Raw genomic sequence first — 23,177 nt, forward strand, 5'->3', positions numbered from 1 at the left:
CTGAAAGAAGACATAAATAGGGAACTACAAACAGTCCCCAGTTTATCATAATTTCACCTGTAAGGTGAAACATAAATAATATACATTCAGTAGAAACCACAGTTGAATTTTTAATTCTGGGTTTTCCCCCGGACTAGCAATAAACACAGTATTCTTCTGCGGGAAGTTCCTACAGTCGTGAGTGGGAAGCAGACAGTGGTCTATAGTGTACTGCATGGCACAGTGGTGACGTCTGGTACGTTACGGAAGCAGGTGTACTCTCCACGCTACCTGGCCTTTTCAGTTCATTGAAGGGATTGTTGGGACAGGGCTTCACTGCGAATCAAGGAGCATGTGTGATTTATACTGGGCTGTGTGGAAGCTGTCACAAAAGGCCTTTCTGTGGAAATTCTAAAGAGGGGTCTAGAAGAAGGGAGCAGGAAGGTCCTGGAGAGAACCCAAGAAAGCGCTGGGTGTGGTGAGCAGAGGGGACCAGAGCATTGCCACCCATCCAAAGGCTGAAGGACAAAGCTATGGGAACAGAAGAGAGACCAATGGGCAAGGTCCAGACATCTGGTACCCAGGACCTCCCTCTTAAGAAGAGACCCTGGGACCCAAGATCTTAGCCACACCCAGAATGCTACCTCACCTTTAGGAACCCTAGCCAGGTACTCCTGGGCTTCTCACTGACTGAGTCCGATTTGTTTCAGCCCTTCCTTGAAGCCTGAGGGAGAATCATATTTGATATAACCAGATGCGTTGGGCAGTTGTAAGAAGACAGCGTGCCATCTTCCCACCCATGCAGTTCATGTTTTGTCTGGGGCCAATTTCTTCTGTGAACATTGTTAAGGGCCTGTTGTATGCTTGGGGCTGATGTCACAATTCCAACATGTGAGGAGGACCTCAAAGGATGCGTGCAAGCTCATGCTAGCTTTGCCCTGCCGCTCCAAGCACTTTGGAGAGCAGATAGGGGGACACGCTATCTTTCCCTGAGTCTCGGTTCTCACCCCTCCTATTTATTCCCCTCCCTAATGACTCTAGGGTTGGCCGGGTTAGCACACAGCAACCACAAATGTTGTTGTCAGGATGCTTGTTGCCTGTAGGGTGCCCATGCCAAGCTGAAGATGAGGATGGGACAGACAGCCTCTGCCTGTCTACTGCTCAGGCTTCTGTGGAGAACATTCTCTATTGGTCCCTGCACCCTGCATAACCCTTTCTTCATCAGAAGAATGGGGGAATCAGGATAACTAAGCTCAGCCTCCCAGCACTCAGTCTGGGATAAAGAAGACAGGAAAGTTTATCTAGGGCCCCCATACCACTCCAGTGTTATGTCTTGGGGGGCGGGGGGGGGGGAGTCCATGGATTCCAGGCCCATTGAGCCAGGGAGAGGAACACATAAGAACAACAACAACAACAAAGAAACAAAGTAAGTCACTTTCCAATTCAAAACCAGTTCTGGGTTATCTCCAGCAGCAAGTAACTTAATCTCTCTGAGCCTCAGTTGCCTCATCTGGGAAATGGGGAGAGCACAGCATTCTGCCTCGTCGGAAGATTCTGAAGATTAATAATGATCACTTCTCGGGTGCTGACTCGGTGCCAGGCACTAAGGGCTTCTCATGAGGTCATGTGTGGAAGTACTGGCCTCTGGCAAGCCGGGAGTCAAGCCCCATCATGGGAGCCACGAGTGCAATTTCACAACCGCCCTGGTGCTCAGCACATGTGGTTAACATTTAATAGGTGGAAGTTTAGCAAGCCCTAGGCATATAGTAAGCACTCAATAAATGGCCTTCATTATGAGCCAGAGAATGGGGATCTGTGTGCGGAAGTCCCATGACAAAGAGTATGGAGAGGTAGGCGGCCGGAGATGTCAGCTCACCCTATTTCTTTCTCCCCAGGAAGGCCAGCCCCATGTGTGCTAGGCCGCTCCCAGGCTGGGACGGCAGCTCTTACTCACCCTACCCAGGGAGAAGGTTAATTAGCCTCTCAGCCTGCAGGAGCACCCCAGATGAAAGGTGCTGAATATGAGTATAAGGTGTGACCCCCATATTTATAACTGAGGCTCCCTTAGGTGAGGAAGGGTGGGGGCGGAGAGGCAGGCAAATGAGGGCCTTGCCTTGTTTATGACAGAGGTTCTCAGGAAAGGGAGCTGGCTGCGGTGGTGGCTGAGTCTGAGAAAAGTTTCCAGGGGTGGGGTGGGGCTGCTGAGAGCCTGAGCGTGGAAGGGGTTGGGGGTCTGAAAGGGTCCGGAGGCTGCAAAGCTGAACGCTGTTCCAGCAACTCCTCCTGCAACTGCATCCTGCAAACTGCAAGGCCAGGACACAGGCTTGGATGGTGTGGGTCAGAATAGGAAGAGGACTCTGAATTGGGGCAGACAGGTCTAAATCCAAACTTTATTATGGCATTCGAGAGCCTAGAGTCTGATGGCATTCACCTAGAGTCTGATGGCGTTCTATAGCCTAGGGTCTGGCGTCCCTCACTGACTGGCAGTACCTAGTGGGCAGGTGCTGGCACTCACTATGCACGTATGGAGCTCCTGTGCCTCCCCTAGGCGTTAACCGAGCGCCTAGCCCATGCCAGGCATGGAGTCTTGGAAATATAGCGCAACAGGAGTGTTCGCTTGACTGCATGACAGACTCCAGGCACAAGACCAAGAGATAAGGGGCCCAGTGCCTGACCGTCTCCTCTCACCAAAGAGCACGCTGTGATAGAGACAACGGTCACATGTCACATGCAGTGGTCACAAGCACTACAGTCCTCCACACGATACCCCGGACAGAGAAAAGATCAGCCACGGAGAGAGGTGACACTGATGTGGGCAGACTCAGAGATGGTGTTGAAGGGCCAGCTCTGCGGCCTAGGAATCCTGATTCCCATCTGGCAAAGCAGATGCTGCCCTGTCTCTGACTAAGGGATGCACCCATCAGAAGAACTATCCCTGTCCCCTTGGGTCCTGTTGGAACTCCTGTCATCTGGTCCAATGAGGCCAAGAGCTGAATAACCACCAGGCTAAGGACAGTTGCCATGCCTGCTGTCTGAGCTCAGCTGGCTTTTCCTGGAGACTTTCCAAGCACTTGGAGAATAAGTGGCAGCCTTTTGAAAACACTGAACAACTCCATGGTTCTCATATATTACTAACATTGTGTGACTCTCTATCTGTAGCTAGTTCCATTTTTTGTTTGTTTGTTTGTTTGTTTGTTTGTTTGTTTGAGACAGGATTTCACTATTTAGCCCTGGCTGGACCTGGAACTTATTATGTAGACCAGGCTGGCCCTGGATTTACATAGATCCATACACCTCTGCCTACTGCCGGGATTAAAGGCTTGTGCCTCCCTGCCTGGCAAGCTTTTATGTTTTCATCGACCCTAAAGGAAGCCCATGCCCACTGGGCAGCTATTCTATGTCGCATCCCTCCCACAACCTCCAGAAGTCACCAGTATACTTCTTGTCAATGGATTTCCCTGTTCTGGACCCTCAGATATCCAGGGCTTTTTGTGTCTACTTTCTTTCATTTACCCACACTGGGTTTGTCCACGTGGTAACATGCATCGATATTAACTTCCTTTTATGGTTAAATAATGTTCTATGGTCATATGTATGTCCCCTTCCTACATTTGGGAAGACTTGGGACACACATGCAATACCCAAAGGTCACAGCAAATTCACGGCAGAAAGGAGGCTCTGTTCCAGCCTGAGTCCAGAGTATGAAGAAGTGAACTGTGTAAATCTGTTCCCCAGATGGCCTCATCATGGCATTCATGCCCAGGAATAAGGCTGCTTCCGTGAGGAGGTGCCAGCTCCCTCGTCTCTGAGGTCACTTCTCAGCACACGTTCCCAAATGTGGGTGAGGTGGTCTAGTCACTGTTTTCCAGACAAGGCCAGAGTGTGGTTACAAAGACTACATTCTCAGGAATTCCAGCCCTGCCATCCAAGGGCCTTGACACTTCTGGGGCCCAAACCCTTCCTCACGTCTTGTCCAAAGGCTTGGAGCCTGAGAAGGAGACTGGGGAAGGAGTTCTGTTCCCAGCCAATAACCCTGGGCAGCTCAGTCAGAGCCACCAGCAGAGGGACGTTCAATCACCAGGCACACATGAAGACACTCTTTATGCCTAGAGCCTTGTAGTCTCTACCTCACAGAGCTCAATTCCAAGGACAGAAGTTCATGCTGAACCAGGGAACAGGACAGTGGGAGTTCCCAACAGGCAACAACAAGATGCTGAGCTCAGCATCTTTCACACCAGCAGTTCTGGGTACCAGCCCACATGAGGTGACCCTCACCTCAGAGAAAAGGATTAGTCATATCAAGGAAGCTAAGACATGAGTGGCCCTGCCAACACTCAACTCCAGTGCAGTTGAAGGCCATAAGACCTAGAATGCCTACCTGGGCTGTCCACTTGGCAGTCCCTAGACAAGACAGTGTACATTATCCGTGTATCCTGTTTAAGACGTGTCCCTGCCTGGGATCTGGGATTTCATTCATTCATTCATTCACTCAATGCAAGCCACTCTACTGGGCAACAAGGATTTAAAGATTGAGCATAACAAATATGAGTCCCTGTGCTCTAAAGGGCTTAAAATAGAGCAAGGATGGACTGTAATTCTAGTAGAACACTCACACGGTATGTGAGAAACCTGGGTTTGACCCTTAGGACTGCAAAAACAAATAGCTAAGTATTACTGTGGCTTGAGGACCAGGCCAGCAATGGCCACATACGATCAGCAAGGCTGGGGTGGTACCCAATCTGTGGGCAGCTAGAGAGTGGAGATTCTCAGGTGCATCTCACATCCTTCATCTGTCTCTGTCCATCTCCACCAAAGCAGACTTCCTGACAAAGCAGGCTAATAGCATGAGCCTACCACCCCTACCTGCACAGGTGAGTATCTGGAAGGTAGGTAGAATTGTCCAGTCAAGAAGACAGAAGGAAAGGAGATAACCCTCTATACTCACCAGGGCACTACGGTATCACCCCAGGAGACATTGTGGGGTGCTGGGCTGAGCTGAATGGCAGGGGTTTTCTCAGGGTCGAACACTGTCACCATTCCCTTGTTCCCTAACAGGGCACTATCGGGGTTCTAGGTGTGTGTTCCTTAAACTAATAAGATTTTTACCAATGACTCTCCCAAGGCCGCAGGGCTAGTACGCAGAGGATTTGCGTTGTGGTCTGGCTCACCGCAGAATTTAACAGACACAATTCAACCCATCCCCCAAACAAGCCAGCATTTGTTGTTTTTCCTAAAAGAGCCCACAATGGTCCCCAGTGTACGGTGCAGGCTTCTAGCCAGGCTCCCTGCCGAGGATCGAGAGACAAAATCATCAGAGTCCCCAACCCAGCCATGCTCCAGCCTCTCTCCCGCCCTCCCCTGCCTGCCTGGTCTCAGCCCACCTGTCCACAGACAGGAAGTCCCTCCTGCCTCCAGGAAACTCACAGAAGAGCTGGAGGGAGCTGTCCTCACTAGGTCCAAGTGGGTTCACTGGGGTCTGGAGAAGGAAGAGAACTGGATGGGGATTCTAGGTCCTGGTGGCCCATGGGCCTCCGCCTGAACTGAAGCGAACCCTTCGAGCCTCTTCTCTTCACACCTTGTGCAACTGCCCCGGGGACTGCCATAACAGAGAATTGAGGGGGCAAGCCAGATCTTGCCCCAGATAACTTGACTGACCTGAAGAAACCCCAGGTGCCCTTCAGAGAATCAGGCAGGGGAAATGGGGTGCGTGGGAAGGTGAGTGATTACCATCTTCCATTTCAGGGGTGGGGCGGGGCCACCTACTTGGGGAATACAGCCTTGTTGTTTAGCCATGATGAGCCCCTGCCTATCCCAGGGACACCAAGGGTCAGGCAGGGTAACAGGTAGGTCCAGTAAAGCCAGGACATCTCTGAGAACCCGTGAACCTCAGCTTCATTCTCTGGCTTCCAGCAAAGACTCTTCTCGTACACTCATTCTGAAGCTAGTCTTTAAATTCACTCTGAAATGAGGCCCAGGGAAATTTGAGAAATGAACCCGTGGCCGTGTGGTCAGTCAGGATGCGCATTTGGTGCCTCTGACTCGTTACAGTTTTGTCTTTGATCTCCACTTAGAGCTTCTCTGTTCACTGTGCCCAACATCAGGATCAGCAATGGAGACACTGTGTGGGGGAGAGAGGGGTTATATGAACTTCCCTCTAGAACCCAAGTAGATGAGTGGTTGGCGGAGTAGGACAGTGAGTGGGTCATTATCGGATAGTTGCATCCGTGAGTGGGTGAGTGGACCAGTCACTGGATGAGTGCATCGGTGTACAGAAGAGTGGGTCGGTGAATAGATGGTTACATCAAGGACTGCACCAGTGAATGGGCAAGCAATGATGTCACATGGATAATGATACGCCTCGTGAACAAGTAGAAGCAGAGTGAAATGGCAGACACGTGGCAGGTGGCTAAATGGCTACTTGGTCAAATGGCCTTTTGGAGAGATGTAACACGGCTTCTGAGAAATTAGGTGGGTCTTTGGGATCCAGGCTTATCCAGAAGAGAAGCCGTAGAGGTCTGATAAGAAACCAGACTCTGGAGGCCCCAGGACCCTGTACAGTCGTACCACAAACACTCAGTGACTGACTGGGTCAATCAATCATTGGCAGGTTTTTGAGAGATCCATTGCTTAAGAGGACCCTGAGATTGACCTGCTGACCCCTAGCAGGTGGGAAAAGAAGAAGGACAGAGCCATTGACCCTGATGAAGGCAGAGGTGGGGACTGGGTCCTGGTGAGAGGTGGTCAGTGCTCCAGCCCCGCTTACCTAAGAGAGAGGATTCAAGATAGTATAGAAATGGCTTGCCCAGAGGTCATAGTTAAGATCAGGGAGAGCCACCAGGTCTCTGTAGGCTGTGAAAGGCACACAGAGAAACCCCTGCACCCTGCATCCAGACCCAGGCAACTCTGTGGGAGAAACTGAGGCAAGCAAGGGGCCCGCCCATACTGACTGGCCAGTTGGTCTCTGAAGCACAAGTTCCAAGTTCTGTTCAGCTCTCAGACAAAGGTTGATGTGGTGAAAATGTCTGCTACCGATAGTTCTACAGTCTTTAGCTAGGCGACGCATTAAAGTAACAGGAGACAGATTAAGAGAAGTCATATTCCACCAAATATTTGCACGTGGTCGCACAAAATATGAGACTCGAACATCACATGACATTGAGTTTACATGGTGACCTGAGCTCCAGAAGAAAATCAGCCTTCAGGGCGTGCGGGAGACAGCCACCCACCCTGCAAGGCAGAGGCAGAGCTGCAGCGCGAGCAGCCCTTGTCTTGTTAAAAAGAAAGTCTCTCTGATCATAACAGTCTGTCGAGCTCCATCTAGGGTAACTGCCAATGTTCTTCCTTGATGGCCACCAATTTCTCTTACGAAAGAGCAGGTTCTCAGAGCCACTCCTGTGCCTGCAGTCTCTCAAGACATGCCAGAGGAATCTATCTAGGGTGGCGTATTCTGGTCTCCTACCCCTCATGCTTTGAGTGACGTGTCATGACCACGACATCCTTGGCCCGGGTGTGGTCTGGCACATTCTCTCCAGTAGTGAGCTGTCGGGACATATTGTATCATGCAGTAGGCTAACAAAGAGTTTGAAGGGAAGCAGAAGTATGAGGTGCCCAGAAGTCTGATTGACAGGTGATACCCTCTCCTATGCATTGATGTTCGGCTTCAGCTGCCTATTATGGAGAAAACCTCAAAAGGGACGGAGGGACAGCTCACAATCCTAAACTGGGTCCAGGGAAGCCACCGACGACAAATACTGTGCTCACCCTGTCCTGGGACCAACTGAGCAGGCTCATTAAGTTTCTGTTCTCGAATGAAGACTTTCTGGTGCCTAGCATCCTTTCTGGAAAACGCCACAGAGGCCAGTTGATGCTTGAGGCAAGGCAATTCTGCAGAGGAAACTTTAAGGCAAGATGAAGCCTTTGGGGCTGGCAGGGACCCTGGGAGGTGGCGTGTGCCCTCTGGTGGTCACTTTCCACACAGGCTGACCAGAGTTTCCCTATTCACATTTCGGGTAAGGTGGTGGGTTAGAGGCTCTGCCTGGTGGGTTAGAGGGCTCTGCCTGCGTGTGATGGATGGGGTGAGTCAAGAAAGCAATGAGTATACTCCACTCAGAGATCTAACGAGCAGAACATCAGCCATCACAGGCGAGGTAGGACAGCCGAGAACTGCAGACGGCATCTCTAGCTATGTTCACACCCTTTAATATCTAAACAGCATAGGCTGGACTTGGGGGGTGGTTATATTTTTTAAGTTGGGAGAGTATAGAGACTGGAATGTGGATCTTGGAGGAGTTAGGGGGATGGAGAGAGAGTGATCATTGTAAAAAACACAAAAAATACATGTATGTATGTATGTATGTATGTATGTATGTATGTACTCAATTCTCAAAGAACTAATAAAAAAGTAACATTAAGAGTTTCCTACAGAAATCCTCAGCCAGGAAAGGGTGAAATGGTATATTTCAAGATATCAGAGGAAATAACCATCAACCAAGATTGCTGTTTCTAGAAAAGTTATGTTTAAAACTGACAGAGAAATCAGACCGTTTCAAGACAAACACAAACGGAAGTGAGTCACAAGCATGAAGACAGCATTGCAGAAAATTCGCCAAGGAACCTTGAAGACAGAGCAGGGATAAAGACGATCTTGATTACGAGAGCACAAGAATCCATTCCAGGAGAGAGACAAGTGAGCACGGAACTGTGAAACAACCCGTCATGCCCAACACTGCAAAACGCCAGTCTCCTACTACGAATAGGAGAGAAGGAGACTAACCAGCAGTCCAGCCAACCAGAACACAGTCGACAGGATTCGAGCAATTAGCAAGCCCTTGTCCATGATAAACCTAAATGTAAATATCTTAATTTGCCAGTTAAAAGATGCAAACTAGGGGCTGGAGAGGTGGCTCAGCGGATAAGAGCACTAATTGCTTGCTCTTCCAGAGGTCCTGAGTTCAAGTCTCAGCAACCACATGATGGCTCACAACCATCTGTAATGGGATCCAATGCCTTCTTTTGGTGTGTCTGAAGGGAGCAACTCACATGCATTAAGTAAATAAAATGCAGACTACCTCAGAGGTTTCAATACACGGTTCTCTGTTCTCACCAAGAAAAACACCTCACTGGCAGAAGAAACAGAGCAAAAGGATAGAAGTAAATTTACATAGTAAATGGAAGGTTTTTTAAAATGCTGGCAGAGCCATTCTGTGGCCTGACAGAGTGCACAGCAGACCATATTAGTCCACGGATACAGAAGGCCACTGCCCATCAATAAAGAGAATGACCAGCACTGGGGCCCTCGTTTCATGAAAACAAACACTAGCAGAAGTAAAGAGGCCATCAATGTTATTACCGAGAGTGAACTCTGAATGCCACAATACCAACCTTCCAGGCAAGATGTGCCCACTGGTGAGATATTGGCATGAAAGCTTTGGGGGTAGCCAACTGCTTTTGAGTTGGATTTGAGGCCTGCCCTACTGATGGGAATTCTGTGCCTGGTGTTGCAAATCTGGTCAAAAGCTCATAGCTTAGAATGCCATAGGCCCCCCCAAAAAAGAGAATCTTTTATTAATTGCCTTGCTAAGCATATACCAAATTGCCCTCTAAATATTTGTTTTTATATAGAGAGACTAGTGCTGCCCTCAACCTCGGCCAGAAAGTCTTCTTTCAGCAGTGCTCAGCAGTTGGGACAGACTCATTAATGGTCAAAGTGCTAAGGCTAAGCGACTGTTTAGTACTCAGCCCTAAATGGGACATCTGTATCACAAACGCACACTCACACACCACGCACACACACACATACACACACATAGACACGCATACACTCACACACACATGAACTCACACACACTCACACACACAACACGATAAGCGCATACAACAATGAACACACACGTGCGTACACAGGTGTACAATTTAGGACATATTCAAATTGTACTCGATGGGGGGGAAATAACCCACAAGTGGTCATGAAGCAGGGAGAGGATCTGCCGGGGATGTTCCGGGGAGACTGAGGGCAGGGAGTGGGGTGGTTATGGTCAAGATGTATTGTTTACACATATGGAATTGTCACCGAGTGAGTGAAAAATACCTCATTAGATCATTCTGACAACAAGGCACTTGTAGCTATTCAGCACAGCCCCAGCCTTTGTACCTTGGCTCTCTCCTGATAATAATGACGGTGTCAATGAGATGGTGTCAACGAGAGTCACCTACTTCATCTATACAGCATTACTACTTCCCCAAATGAAAGGGAAACTCTCTTTGGAGCAGAGACAAATGCGCACACCTTGGGTTTCAACTCAGCCGCAATCTCAAATTCGTGTCGTTTTCCGGGCACCTGCTTCTGCTGCCAAGACTCTACAAGAGAGACTCTCTCCGGTCAGAGGGGACATCTGCCTCTTGTCACCTGTCCCCATAGTTACTGTCGTACTGAAAGAGGCAGGAACGTGGACCCTGTCCTTATGATTATTGGGTCAATGAGAAGCTTTCTTTATTTTGCCTGTACTGTCCCATCGACACTTTACACCAGCCACTTCTTCACACCAGACGATTCACACCAGCCCTGTATGGAAGGAGGCACCAGTCTTTACAACATCTAGACCCATAGTCAGCTGTCACTCTCTTCTTGCTGCATGCCTTCTTAGGCTCCAACTAGGCCACACCTAAATTAAGCCTCAGCAAATTTAAAACTATAACTATCTTCTCCCCTGCTTGGATTTTCCAACCAGGGTGTATCTGTGTAGCTCTAACTGTCCTGGAACTCAATCTGTACACTAGAGCTGGCCTTGAACTCACAGAGATCTGCTTACCTCTGCCTCCCAAGTACTAGGCTTAAAAGTTTGTGCCACCACTACCCAGCTAACTAATGGATCTTTCTGTGGGTTTTGTTGTTGTTTGCTTGAGACAAGGACGCACTGTGTAGTTTTTGCTTACCTGGAACCTCACTGTGTGGATCAGATCAGGCTGGCCTTGAACCCAAAGATTTGCCTGTCTCTGACTAAAGAGTGCTGGAATTCATTATACACACACACACACACACACACACACACACACACACACATAATCTTTTAAGCACAACAGGATTGTGTTAGAAATAAATAATAACTAAAACTGGAAAATTCACAAATTAGTGAAAAATTTAAAAAAATTCTTAAATGACCAATAGATTCAAGAAGAGTCACAAGAAGAATTAGAAAATGCTTAGAGATGAAAGAAGAGAGCACATAAGATGGATACAGAGAGCCGGAGAGATGGCTCACTGATTAAGAGCACGGACTGCTCTTCCAGAGGACTCAAGTTCAATTCCCATCCCCCACATGACAGCTCACAGCTGTCTGTAACTCCAGTTCCATAGGATCTGACATTCTCACACAGACACTTATGCAGGCAAAACACTAATGCTCATAAAAATAAATTAATTTTAAAAAGAAACAGAGGATACTACTGCTATAAATACAACTATAAACACTTTTTAAATGCCTCGTATCTTTAATGATGCACTGGAATAAATTGATAGTAAATAAGAGAAAAGGCAAATAAATTTGTTACATGTAGAAATTCAGTCACGTGACACACTTACCTACACCCCAACATGGTTCTTAAGTGTATTACACACCTCATTTCTATAGAGGAGGACAAAAACGAGGACATAGACAATTTTATAAATGAGTATAGGGGAATTCAAAGGCCTGGGACAAAGACAGTTTGGCTAACAAAACAGAGGGCCATTTATAAATGCTTGTCTTTGGAATGGGACCAAGTGAAAGACAAATGTGTGTGACAGCAGTCTGTGGAGGTATTGAGACCGCCTTTTGCAATCGGTATAGTTAATGGAAAATCAGAGAAAGGACTTTGCGTAATTGTTTTCTCCCCCAGCAGTCCAGAATCCAATCGGACAAAGAGAAAAGAGAGAAAAGCCTCTCCCAGCATCCTCTGCGCTCAGAGTTCCTTCCTTTTAGAAGAATAAGCACTCTGGGGTGCCACACGTTGAGGTGACCATTCCTGGATTCCCTCGCTACATTAAAAACAACAGCAATGTCAAGAGCCGAGCTTTTACAATCTAAGGAACTAGAAAGAGAATTCTACATTAAGCCCAAAGCAGAAGGAAGGAAATAATGAAGTTTGGTGCAGGGGGTGAATGAAATGGAGAATAGGAAAAAAGAGTTGGGAGAAAGAATGAGAAGAGGAGGGGGAGGAGGGAGAGAGGAAGGAAGGGAAGAAGAGTGGGAGGGAGAGAGAGAGCGAGCCTGAGGGAAGGAGAGGGCTGAAGAGATTAATCCACTGTTGAGGGCACCTGATGCTCCTTCAGCGGACCCAGGCTCAGTGAGCAGCAGCTGATGAGGCTCACAACCATCCTTAACTCCAGTCTACTGCCAGGGGTTAGCTTCAGCCCACCCTGAGCAATCCTATACCCATTTGGACTCTATCAACCTCTATCCTAAAATCATAGCTCTACAAGTAGAGACTCGGCCTCCTCGGACCTGAGGCATGGCTCAGGCCAAGCCCGGAGCTCTTCTCTGAGGTTCCCAGACCTTCCCTGGAAGCCCCAAACCCCTTCCTCCCTCCCACAAGCTCCTTTGGTGGTTTCTCTCCACCTCCAAGATGGCTCTTGGGAGGATATTTTATTTTCCCAGACAAGCTCAGCAAGGCAACTTCTCCTCCTAAGAGGTTAACCTAATTGCTTTTCCCAGAAGAAAACCCTCAGAGGTTTCCCTTGTGGTGGAATAGGAGGTTTGAAAATTATATGTTCAGAGCCCCGTCCTGGTTACTATATTCGGTTCCTTTTCCCAGATGGTGGAATGAGAGAGAGAGAGAGAGAGAGAGAGAGAGAGAGAGAGAGAGAGAGAGAGAGAGAGAGAGAGAGAGAAAACGAACAGGCGCCATCTGCTGGCCCACAACGGAACTCCGGGAGAAGACGAGGTTCATCGGTGCCATTGAAAGTCAGGCGCACAGCACGCTCAACACGCACAGTCCTCTGTTGGCTAAGAAGCTGGGCCACAGGTCAAGGGTTCAGCCCGCTGCTCATTTTTAATGTTTCTCACTTTCAAAGCCTGGTGACAAGTGTGGTATTCAGTACATTGGCTTTCACAAACATAAAATATGTGGTTTCCAGGGGTGGAGAGCCAGAGAGGCTTACAAACATTAGGTAAGAATAATGTACAGTATTTGCATACACATATCTGGGATCACGTGATACCTCAGAGTACCTCATCTGGGCCTACTTGAACTATAGGAGTCTGACGGGGCTCAGAGGCGTGGACGGCTTCTCTCTGCCCGTCCTGTGCAGTCCCTGTCCTTTCCACTTCCCTAACGATTCCAAGATTCCTCTTGCTTTGGAAAGCAAGCCATAAATTCTGGAAACTTCACTATCTCCCCTCTCCCTGGAAGACACCAGCCCCAAGGGAGCAGAGATGTTGCACAGACACGCAGCAGCATCTGGACAGGAAGGCCTTGCTGGCCTGTTGTCTATCACGGTCAGGTCATGACCTTTTACCCAGGCACAATTCTGTACCACTGCCCATCCTTCACTGACCCAAGGCATAAAGATACATTGTTTCCCCTGGGTCGTTATATAACTTTGATCAAGTCGCTATGTTATGCCTTTCTCTTGTTAACTCTTCTTTTGTAATGGAGTACTGGTCATGGTCCTTATGATGGGTGAGAAGCAATATTTGTCATGTCTCTGTCACTGTCTCTGTCTGTCTCTCTGTCTGTTTCTCTGTCTCTGTCTCTGTCTCTGTCTCTCTCTCTCTTGTGTGTGTGTGTGTGTGTGTGTGTGTGTGTGTGTGTGTGTGTGTCTGGTATGTCTGTCTCTCTGTCTCTGTCAGTCTTTCTCTCTCTGGGGAGACAGAGACAGAGTGGGGGAGTAGAGACTTGTTAGAGAGGACATAGAGGCCAAGCCTGGCCTGAAGACTCATCAGCCCTCGCTGGGAAGGTGGTGCTTGGTCAACCTGACTCCTCACTCATAACACAGCTGCCTGCCCACTCCCAGGCCCCGATGGACAGAGCTCGCTCCACAGGCTACATACAACAGGGCTCACGGGAGGATGAGGGACAGCAGAGCTGGTGTGTATACCTCATCTTCTAAGAGCAGAGGGCCTGTGGCTGAGGCCCTCGGCCCTCTGCTGTAGCTCAGTTCTGCTCTGACTGAGTCTCCCAGAGGACTCAGGGAAGGACGAAGTGGCTGCCCTGGCCCGGGAAGACTTGCTTGATCACACCTGCCCTAGCACATGTGAGGAGAGAAAGCAGCACCACTCAAGCAAGGTCTTTGTCAAATGCAAACCACCAGGGGCAGCCCCACTGCAAAGGAGCGGAGGTGAGTACAGGCTCAGACAAGTACAGAGAAGCAGTGTGAGGCTGCCCCGGGGCCTGGCACAGTTAGTGCCAGCTGCTAGAGTAGCAGGAAAGTTAGTGGATTGCAAGGGGCTTGGGGCCAGCCTTTCGCAATGCGGTAAGACCTTTGTTGTCTCAAAAATAAAATGAAGGGGCTGGAGAGATGGCTCAGTGGTTAAGAGCACTGGCTGCTCTTCCAGAAGTCCCGAGTTCAACTCCCAGCAACCACATGGTGGCAAACAACCATCTGTAATGGGATCTGATGCCCTCTTCTGTAGTTCAGGCATATATGCAGAGAGAACACTGTAGCATAATAAATAAATAAATCTCTTAAGAAGTAAATAAAATGAAGGCTCAGTTGGAAGAGTGGCTGCCTGTCATGTATGAAGTTCTGGATTCGATTCCCAGTACCACATAAACTAGGCATGTTGGCTCCTATTTACAATTCCAGCACTTGGGTAGTAGAGGCAGGAGGATCAGAAGTTCAAAGACCAGCATGGACCATGTGTCAAAAAATAAAATAAGAGACTGCAGCAAACCCCACCATTTTTTTTTCATCTTATGAGAGAACAGAGAGAGGAGGCATCCATGAATCTAAGCCTCTCAGTGAGAGAACCTACCAGCCCCTCTCTAAGAAATTTCAGCAGCTGTGGTAAGACAGTGTGACCAAAAGCAACTTGGTGGGGAAAGAGTTTATGTTCGGTCACACTCTAACTGTCACAGAGGGGAGTCAGGACAGGAACTCGATGAGGCAGGAACCTGGAGGCCGGAAGTGAAGCAGAGACCATGGAGGGGTGCTGCTTACGGGTTTGCTTTCCATGGCTTGCTCAGCCTGCTCTCTATACCATCCAGGGCAACATGTCCAGAGGTGGCACCACTCCCAATGGACCTCCCACATCAATAACTAATCAAGATAATACCTCACAGACTTGCCTACAGACCAAGGAGTCATTTTTCTAAGATCCCCTCTTCCTAAATTATCCAGGTTTGTGTCAAGCTGACTTGACCGACAAGCATGGGGCTGTCCCTGGGCCTTGAACCAGGCTTCATCTTGGATGTCAGCCTTTAGCATTGTGAGCAATATGCTTCTGTTGTTTGTAAGCCAACCAGGCAGGGGTGCTATGTTACAGCACCGGGAATGGCTTCTTACCATGCAGCTAAGCAGTTTCCAGCAAGCCCTGGTTCTTGCCTGTGGCCCACCCGTCCTTGGAGCAGCTCAGTAACTTGGCCTCCAGGTAGGTTCCACCTCCCACCCTCCCCAGATCTGAATTCCTGCTGCTTTCCCAGGCCCATGGGGGTCTTGACTGGGCAGCCTGTTCCTCTACCCACCCCAGGCCCTGTGTAAAGAAAGAGGTCTGACCAAATTCTTCCCAAGGTGGCAGTTTGAGGAAAGACACTAATTACAAGTTCTCTGTCAAACTGGCCCACACCATACCCAAGCCAGACCTCACACTTTCAAAACAGCAGTGACATAGCAGGGGACCTGGGAAGGTTTGTGTGGGTGCCAGCCCAGACCACAACAAACCAAACCAGAGTCACTGTTCTCAAAGAAACAGAGGGAGACTTCTTTTTCTTCCTCTGTGCCCAGTACCCTGTCCCCTAAGGACTTGATGCTCTGCACACAGCACTCCCTGGGCCCCAGACACTGACTCATATACTGCTTTGGGGTGTCTCACATAATTACTTCCCCCTGCTAGGCCTGGTGAACTCAGGGTTGGGGTCTGAAGTCATAGCTGGGAGGCTCCCTCCAAGCAGCCGTAAGAGCGTAGCATAGGGCTGGTGAGATGGCTCAGTGGGTAAGAGCACCCGACTGCTCTTCCGAGGGTCCAGAGTTCAAATCCCAGCAACCACATGGTGGCTCACAACCATCCGTAACGAGATCTGCCTCCCTCTTCTGGTGTTTCTGAAGACAGCTACAGTGTACTTACATATAATAATAAATAAATCTTTAAAAAAAAAAAAAAGAGCGTAGCATCACCTATTCAGGGTCTTCTCTGGGTCCTCGTGACTTTAGAGGTATGGATATTAATGGGGGTGGCTTTCCCGCTGCTGGGGGTATTTTGGTTTCCGCCAGCTTCAAATGCTCACACATCCAGTCTGCAACCTGGTGACCTTGGGGCCAGCAGCAGCATGGGTGGCTGCAGAGCATGGCCCTGAGTCCTAGAAGTCTTTGGTTGGCATCAACTCTGGCTCTCCAGCAAGCTCTGTGCTGTGACCCAGCTTGCTCTACCTACAGAGAAAATCCGGTTCACCCATGAGTCTATTACCTCAGCCTTCCTCAAATAGAACGGAATATCATGGAGACCTGTGTTCATCCCAGAGAGCCCACCAAGACTGGAGGGCTGTCTCTAGAGCAGAGGTTCCCAACCTTCCTAATACTCTGACCCTTTAATACAGTTCCTCATGTTGTGGTGACCCACCACCCCCCAACCTTAAAATTATTTTTGTTGTTACTTCATAACAGTTATTCTGTTACTGTTATGAACTGTAATGTAAATATCTTACATGCAGGATGTCTGATAAGTGATCCCCCAAAAGGGGTTGTAACCCACAGGTTGAGAGACACTGCTTTAAAGAAATGCGTTCTGGGGGAAAAAAAAAACAAACCTACCCTTGAATGTGGCTCCTTGACATTAAACAAAACAAACAACCAAACAATAAAACCCGGAAAGAACTTCTCTGACTCTCTGACCTACCCTCAGGGAAACCATGAAGCCCAGCCCACAGGCCTCGCTAAACCCCGCCTCCAGTGCATGACCAGCCAATCAGATCATTCACCCTTTAGCCCTCCAACCGGGATCCTGTGATTGTCCACAGAGCCGCAAAGCATTCCTTGTCTCTCTGGGTCTTCATTTTGTGGGGACTCCTGGGTCACGTGAGGTTTAACGTGAATTGTTACACTTTTCTCTTGCACACTTGTCTGCTACAGGAGTGGAAAGCAACTAGTCTGGTGATGGCTGACAAGAAACTACCGTCTCACCCCTACAAGATCAAAACTGCTTAAAAAACAACAACAAAACCAAAAAAAACCTAGTAGGTTATTTATTTATTCATTCTCTGGGTGTACAATGGAATATTTCAGAGGCTACATAAAACATTGCAGTGGGCTGAATGCAAGAAGAAATACAAAACCCCGGCTGTTTATGTTCTAGTGAGCCCAGGAGTAAAAAGATTTGCTAAAAATCAAAGAACAAAGTGTGCACAGTGGGAGAACACCTGGCTAGCCCGTGTAAGGCTCTGAACTGAACCCTGCCTCAGCATTGCTAAGGACAGCTCGGATTTGCTCTCTGGTTTTTATTTGTTTGCTTGTTTTGGAAGACACAATTTGAAAAATCTTACTAAAAATACTAACAATATCTACATTTGTTGACTTTTTTCTTCGTTTTTGAGAAGTCTCACTGTGTAAGCCTGGATGGCTGACTAGGTTGCTATATAGACTAGGCTGGCCTTGAGGTTGCTGTAATCCTCCTGCCTCAACAGAAATTACAAGTGAAAGACACCAGACACGTTGGTTTGTTTTTCAAGGAGGAGGGGATGTTTTGCTAAGAAAATATTGCTTTAAATTTGTCTTAATTTTTATTTCTAGCCAGATAAGCATTGATAGCTGTATACAACCCATTTTTTAAATAGCCCTCAATACAACTTTTAAATTTTTTTTTTATGTGTATGGATGTTTGGTCTGCATGTATGTCTGTGTGCCACATTTGTGCCTGATACCCAGGGAGGCCAGAAGGTGCTGGCCCCCTTGGAACTAGAGTTATAGACAGTTGTGAGCTCCCATGTGAGTGCTTGGAGTGGAACCCGGACCCTTTGGAAAGGCAGCACTACTCTTAACCACTGAGCCATCTCTCCAGACCCACCCCAATACTTTTTTTATGAATATAGAGAAGTCTTTTTTAAAAAAATTATGTGAGTGTTCTGCCTGTGTATGTCGATGGACCATGTGCTTGTAGTACCCACGGAGTCCAGAAGAGGGCAACAGATCCCAGGAACTGGAATTACAGGTAGTTGTGAGCCACCATGTGGGGGCTGAGAATCAAACCTGGGTCCTCTACAAGAACTGAACTGTCTCTCTCGCCTCTCTTAAAGGAGTCTTAAGGCAACATGCTAAGAGCCGGGGAGTTTATGTTTGGAGGTGAAGAAGCTCAGGGCCGCTGCTGAGAGATGAAGGCCTGTGACCTCAGGACTATAACCTTTCTGCACGGACTAGAATGGCTAGAATTGTAAACACTTACACTCTATATATTTAACCACAAAGAAAAAGGGAAATTACGGAAACGCAAAGATTTAAAACAGATGCAACTGGGAATATAACTTAGCGGTGGTGTGCTTGCCTGGCCATGTGTGAGTTCCTGTTTAGTTCCAAGGACTGGGGGTGGGGGTGGGGGCCTCCTGCAGATACTTTCTAGAGATACGTAGAGAAGGTGCATTCAGGGCGGTGAGGCCTGGGACAAGGAACATTAGCTGAGTGAGGGGAAGTCAAAGACAGTGTCTCACTTGGGCTTTGAAGCAGGCCAAACTCTAAACCGTCTGCTGAGTAAAGAAAGAAATTCATATGTGTATGCACTTTTCTGCTATTTTTGCATTTGTTTCTGGGGGGGGGGGAATGATTTTTACATTTAAATTTATTTTTGCAGTGTTGGACCCAGAGACTCATTGCATGCTAGACGAGTGCTCAACAACTGAGCCATACATATACAAGGACCTCTTGTAAAATAAGAAAATGGCCATTAAAAGAAAAATAACTGGGCTGGTGAGATGGCTCAGTGGGTAAGAGCACCCGACTGCTCTTCCGAAGGTCCAGAGTTCAAATCCCAGCAACCACATGGTGGCTCACAACCATCCGTAACAAGATCTGACTCCCTCTTCTGGTGTGTCTGAAGACAGCTACAGTGTACTTACATATAATAATAAATAAATCTTAAAAAAAAAAAAAAGAAAAAGAACAACGGCTGGAGATGTAGCTCGGCGATCAAGCCCTTGTCTGGCTTGCACAAGGCCCCAAGTCAACCCCTAGCATAGAAGAAACGATTAAGAATGGAAAAGTCCTTATGATCTTTTACTAGCGCAGTTATGAAAGAGATAACTTAAAAGTTAGGGTGGATGTGAGGCTGGAGAGATGGCCCAGCAGGTAAGAGCACGTACTGCTCTTGGAGCAGGCCTGGTTCAGTTCCCAGCACCCTCGCTGTGGTTTAGAACTGTCTGAAACTCCAGTTCCAGGGCATCCAGCGCCCTCTTCTGGTCGCTAGAGATGCTGCATGCACATGTTACACATATATCCATGCAAGTATAATACACACATAAGAGAGAGAGAGAGAGAGAGAGAGAGAGAGAGAGAGAGAGGAAGAAAGAAAGAAAGAGAGAAAGAAAGAAAGAAAGAGAGAGAGAGAGAGAGAGAGAGAGAGAGAGAGGAAGAAAGAAAGAAAGAGAGAAAGAAAGAAAGAAAGAGAGAGAGAGAGAGAGGAAGAAAGAAAGAAAGAGAGAAAGAAAGAAAGAGAGAGAGAGAGAGAGAGAGAGAGAGGAAGAAAGAAAGAAAGAAAGAGAGAAAGAAAGAAAGAAAGAAAGAAACCTCTTGAAAAAAAACGTATGGTGGGAAAGATGGTTCCATGTACAAAGGTGTTTGCCTTGCAATCCTGGTGGTCTGCGCTTGATCTCAAGGACACGGGTAAAGGAGGAAGAAGAGAACCAAGTTCACAAAGTTGTCCTCCTATAGCATGCTTTCTCTCTCTCTCTCTCTCTCTCTCACACACACACACACACACACACACACAAATACTTTTCTTGAAAAGTTAAAATCACATGACTGCACTCCTCAGAAGAAAACACTGAACACGTGTTTCTTCCTGTATTATTATTTTTTCTTTCTTTTTTTTTTTCGTTTTGTTTTGTTTTGTTTTGTTTTTCAAGACAGGGTTTCTCTGTAGAGCCCTGGCTGTCCTGGAACTCATTCTGTAGACCAGGCTAGCCTTGAACTCACAAAAATCCACCTCCTTCTACCTCCTGAGTGCTGGGATTAAAGGCATGCACGTGTGTTTCTTATAACTTATTCTTATAACTTCTTATCGATATCAAACGTAGCTACTCCTACAATACACCAGCAGGTGGCGCCTTAGCATGCTGACCACACGGAACTAAAGATAGGAAGGACCTCAGAAGCAAGAAGTGTCTGAGTCTCATGCCATCCTCCTCTCTCCTCCCATTTCTTCCCCAAGCCATAGAAAACTGGAAACCCTCTCCCTAAAATAAGTCACAAGACCCAGAAAGGCCGCTCCTCTGCCCTACCTCTCCTGACACCAGGCTATCAGATTCTCATTCCACAGAATCTTGCTTCTTGCCTATGATGGGGCAGAGTGGGCAAGAAGAATCAGAACAGAGAAGCCTATCTGCCCCCCCCATTTATTATGTATAACAGGTGGGTATATTATGGATCTTGAGCCTCCCCCAAAGGGCTTGCATATTGAAGGCTTGGTCTCTAGCCTGCTGTGCTCTTGGGGACATGATAGAACATGACGATTTGAAGGTAGGGACCTGGGGAGGAAGTTGGGACATTAAGGCTGTGCCTTTGAAGGGGAACCTGGGACCCTGACCCCTTCTACTCCATCCCCTGTTACCCAACATTGTGAGCTGAGTCCTCCTCCTACACCATACCATGCTACGGCAGGCCCAAAGCAGCCAGGCACATGATCACAGCTGAGGCCCTCGAGACTACACGGCCCTTTCCTCAGATTAAATTGTCTGTCTCTGGTGTTTCATCACAGGGATAGAATACTGGGTAACACAATTATCGTTACTCAGACACCTTTCTCGTCGAACTATTTCCCTCATAATTTAACTGAGCCTTCGAGTGCCTGTTTCTGAAGGTCTCCATGTCACATACAAGTTTGATAAGTCAGTGTGCTGTGTGTTTTCTCTTGTTATCCTGCCCGTTGCTGTGGCGAGTTCACCGGGACACCATGGGTTGCAAGGAAAAGCTTCGCTCCTCCCTGTCCTGATAGAAAAGTTCTGGCGCTTGGTTTGGTTTGATTTGGTTTTGGTTTTCAAGACAGGATTTCTCTGTGTAGCCCTGGTTGTCCTGTCCTGGAACTCCAGGCTGACCTCAGGCTCACAGAGATCTGCCTTCCTCTGCCTCCTGAGTGCTGGGATCAAAGGTGGGCACCACCTGACATAAAACAAATCTTTAAAAAAGGAAGAAGAGAAATTGTGAGAGGGAAAAAAAATGCTCAGGCAAAGGAGTCTGGGAGGGCCTTATGGGCATAGGGTGGGGTATGAAGAGTCCTTGCTGACCCTAGAAAGAATGATGTCCTCCTGGCATTTGGGAGCAAGTCATCTTGCAGGCCAGCCTCCTCTTTGGACACTATGCAACTGGAGCGGCCTCTGATCCCAGACCCACTCATGGACACATGGCTCCAGAATTATTCACCCTCTGCTCCCAGAGTTGAGTTTGCATATGAAACTTCCAATCTAACAACTGCCAAAGACAGGAGAGAGAGAGAGAGAGAGAGAGAGAGGGAGAGAGAGAGAGAGAGAGAGAGAGAGAGAGAGAGAGAGAGAGAGAGAGAGAGGTGCAACATGTAAAAAAGAATTGCAAACACACCGTTGGTATTTCTGCTCATTCTCTTATGCACAGCTTTCCTCCCTGGGCAGCCTCGGGAGCTGACTCTCTCTCTCTCTCTCTCTCTCTCTCTCTCTCTCTCTCTCTCTCTCTCACACACACACACACACACACACACACACACACACCTCATAGAAGCCTCACAGAGGCACAGGCCCTTCCCTAAGTCACAGGCCTTTGAAGCCCAGGTTCCTGAGCTGAGGGCCAGGGTTGGCAGGACCCAGTCACAGAGCCAATCCCTTCCCACACGGCTGAGACGGCTTAATCTTTGCTCCTCAAAGCTTGGGTCTGTCTTCCTCCAGTCCCTAAAGGACCAGACAGAGGCCTCAGAGGCCTTGAGCCTGGGAAACCATTAGGCCTGTGGCCACTGCCCAGGGGACTTCCTACCCTTGTCTTTGTGCCTTGCTCAGCTGAAAGTTCCCCAAATGTGGAATGACAGGACCATGAAGTGGCTGGCCTCCCTGTTGCCAACCTTCCCCAAAGTTGGCATGCTGCTGCCCTGACTTCTGAGGCCCTGAGAGAACCTGGGCTTACATTCATGGACTCCTTTCTCTGTGGAGAAGGCATCCTGTGAGCTCCCCACAGAGCAGACCCATGGTCACCAGGACTTAGCTCACAAACAGCCAGCCAGAGCTCTTCCCTGCTCCCTGGATGGTTCCTAGGAATCAGCTGCCCCAGGAGCTGATGCTAGCCCTGCAGCTCCACACCCCCCCACTCCCTCCCACTGCAGCCTATTCATGGCAGATGGGGCATTTGAGCCCAACAGACATGCTGTGCCGGACCATTAAGACCTTTGCCAGCAGCACAAAGGTGCCCCACATCACCAAGGTGCTAAATTCACATGAGGAGAACCATGTAATCACATGATCGAATGGCAGCAAGAAGCAGGCTCAGGACCCCTGATAAGAAGAAAAGAGGAGGGGGAAGGCATGTCAAGGAAGGGGGAGGGCGAGGAGGAGGCCACTGGAGAAATGACTCAGTGGATAAGAGCACTGGCTTTCCTTCCAGTGGACCCAGATTAGATCCCCAGCACCCACATGGTGGCTCGTAGCAGTCTGTAACTCCAGGTTCAGGAGCTCCAACCCTCTATTCTGGTCTTCTCAGAGGCACCGTATGCACACAGTGCACTTTATATATACATGCAGGCAAAACAAACATAAAGTTAAAAAAAAAATTCAGACAGGGTTACTGCTCTGTGTAGATCTGGTTGTCCTGGAATTCACTCTGTAAATGAGGCTGGCCTCAAACTTGGAGA

Source organism: Mus musculus, chromosome 12 (genome assembly GCF_000001635.26).
Source record: "Mus musculus strain C57BL/6J chromosome 12, GRCm38.p6 C57BL/6J".
NCBI classification, from domain to species: Eukaryota; Metazoa; Chordata; class Mammalia; order Rodentia; family Muridae; genus Mus; species Mus musculus.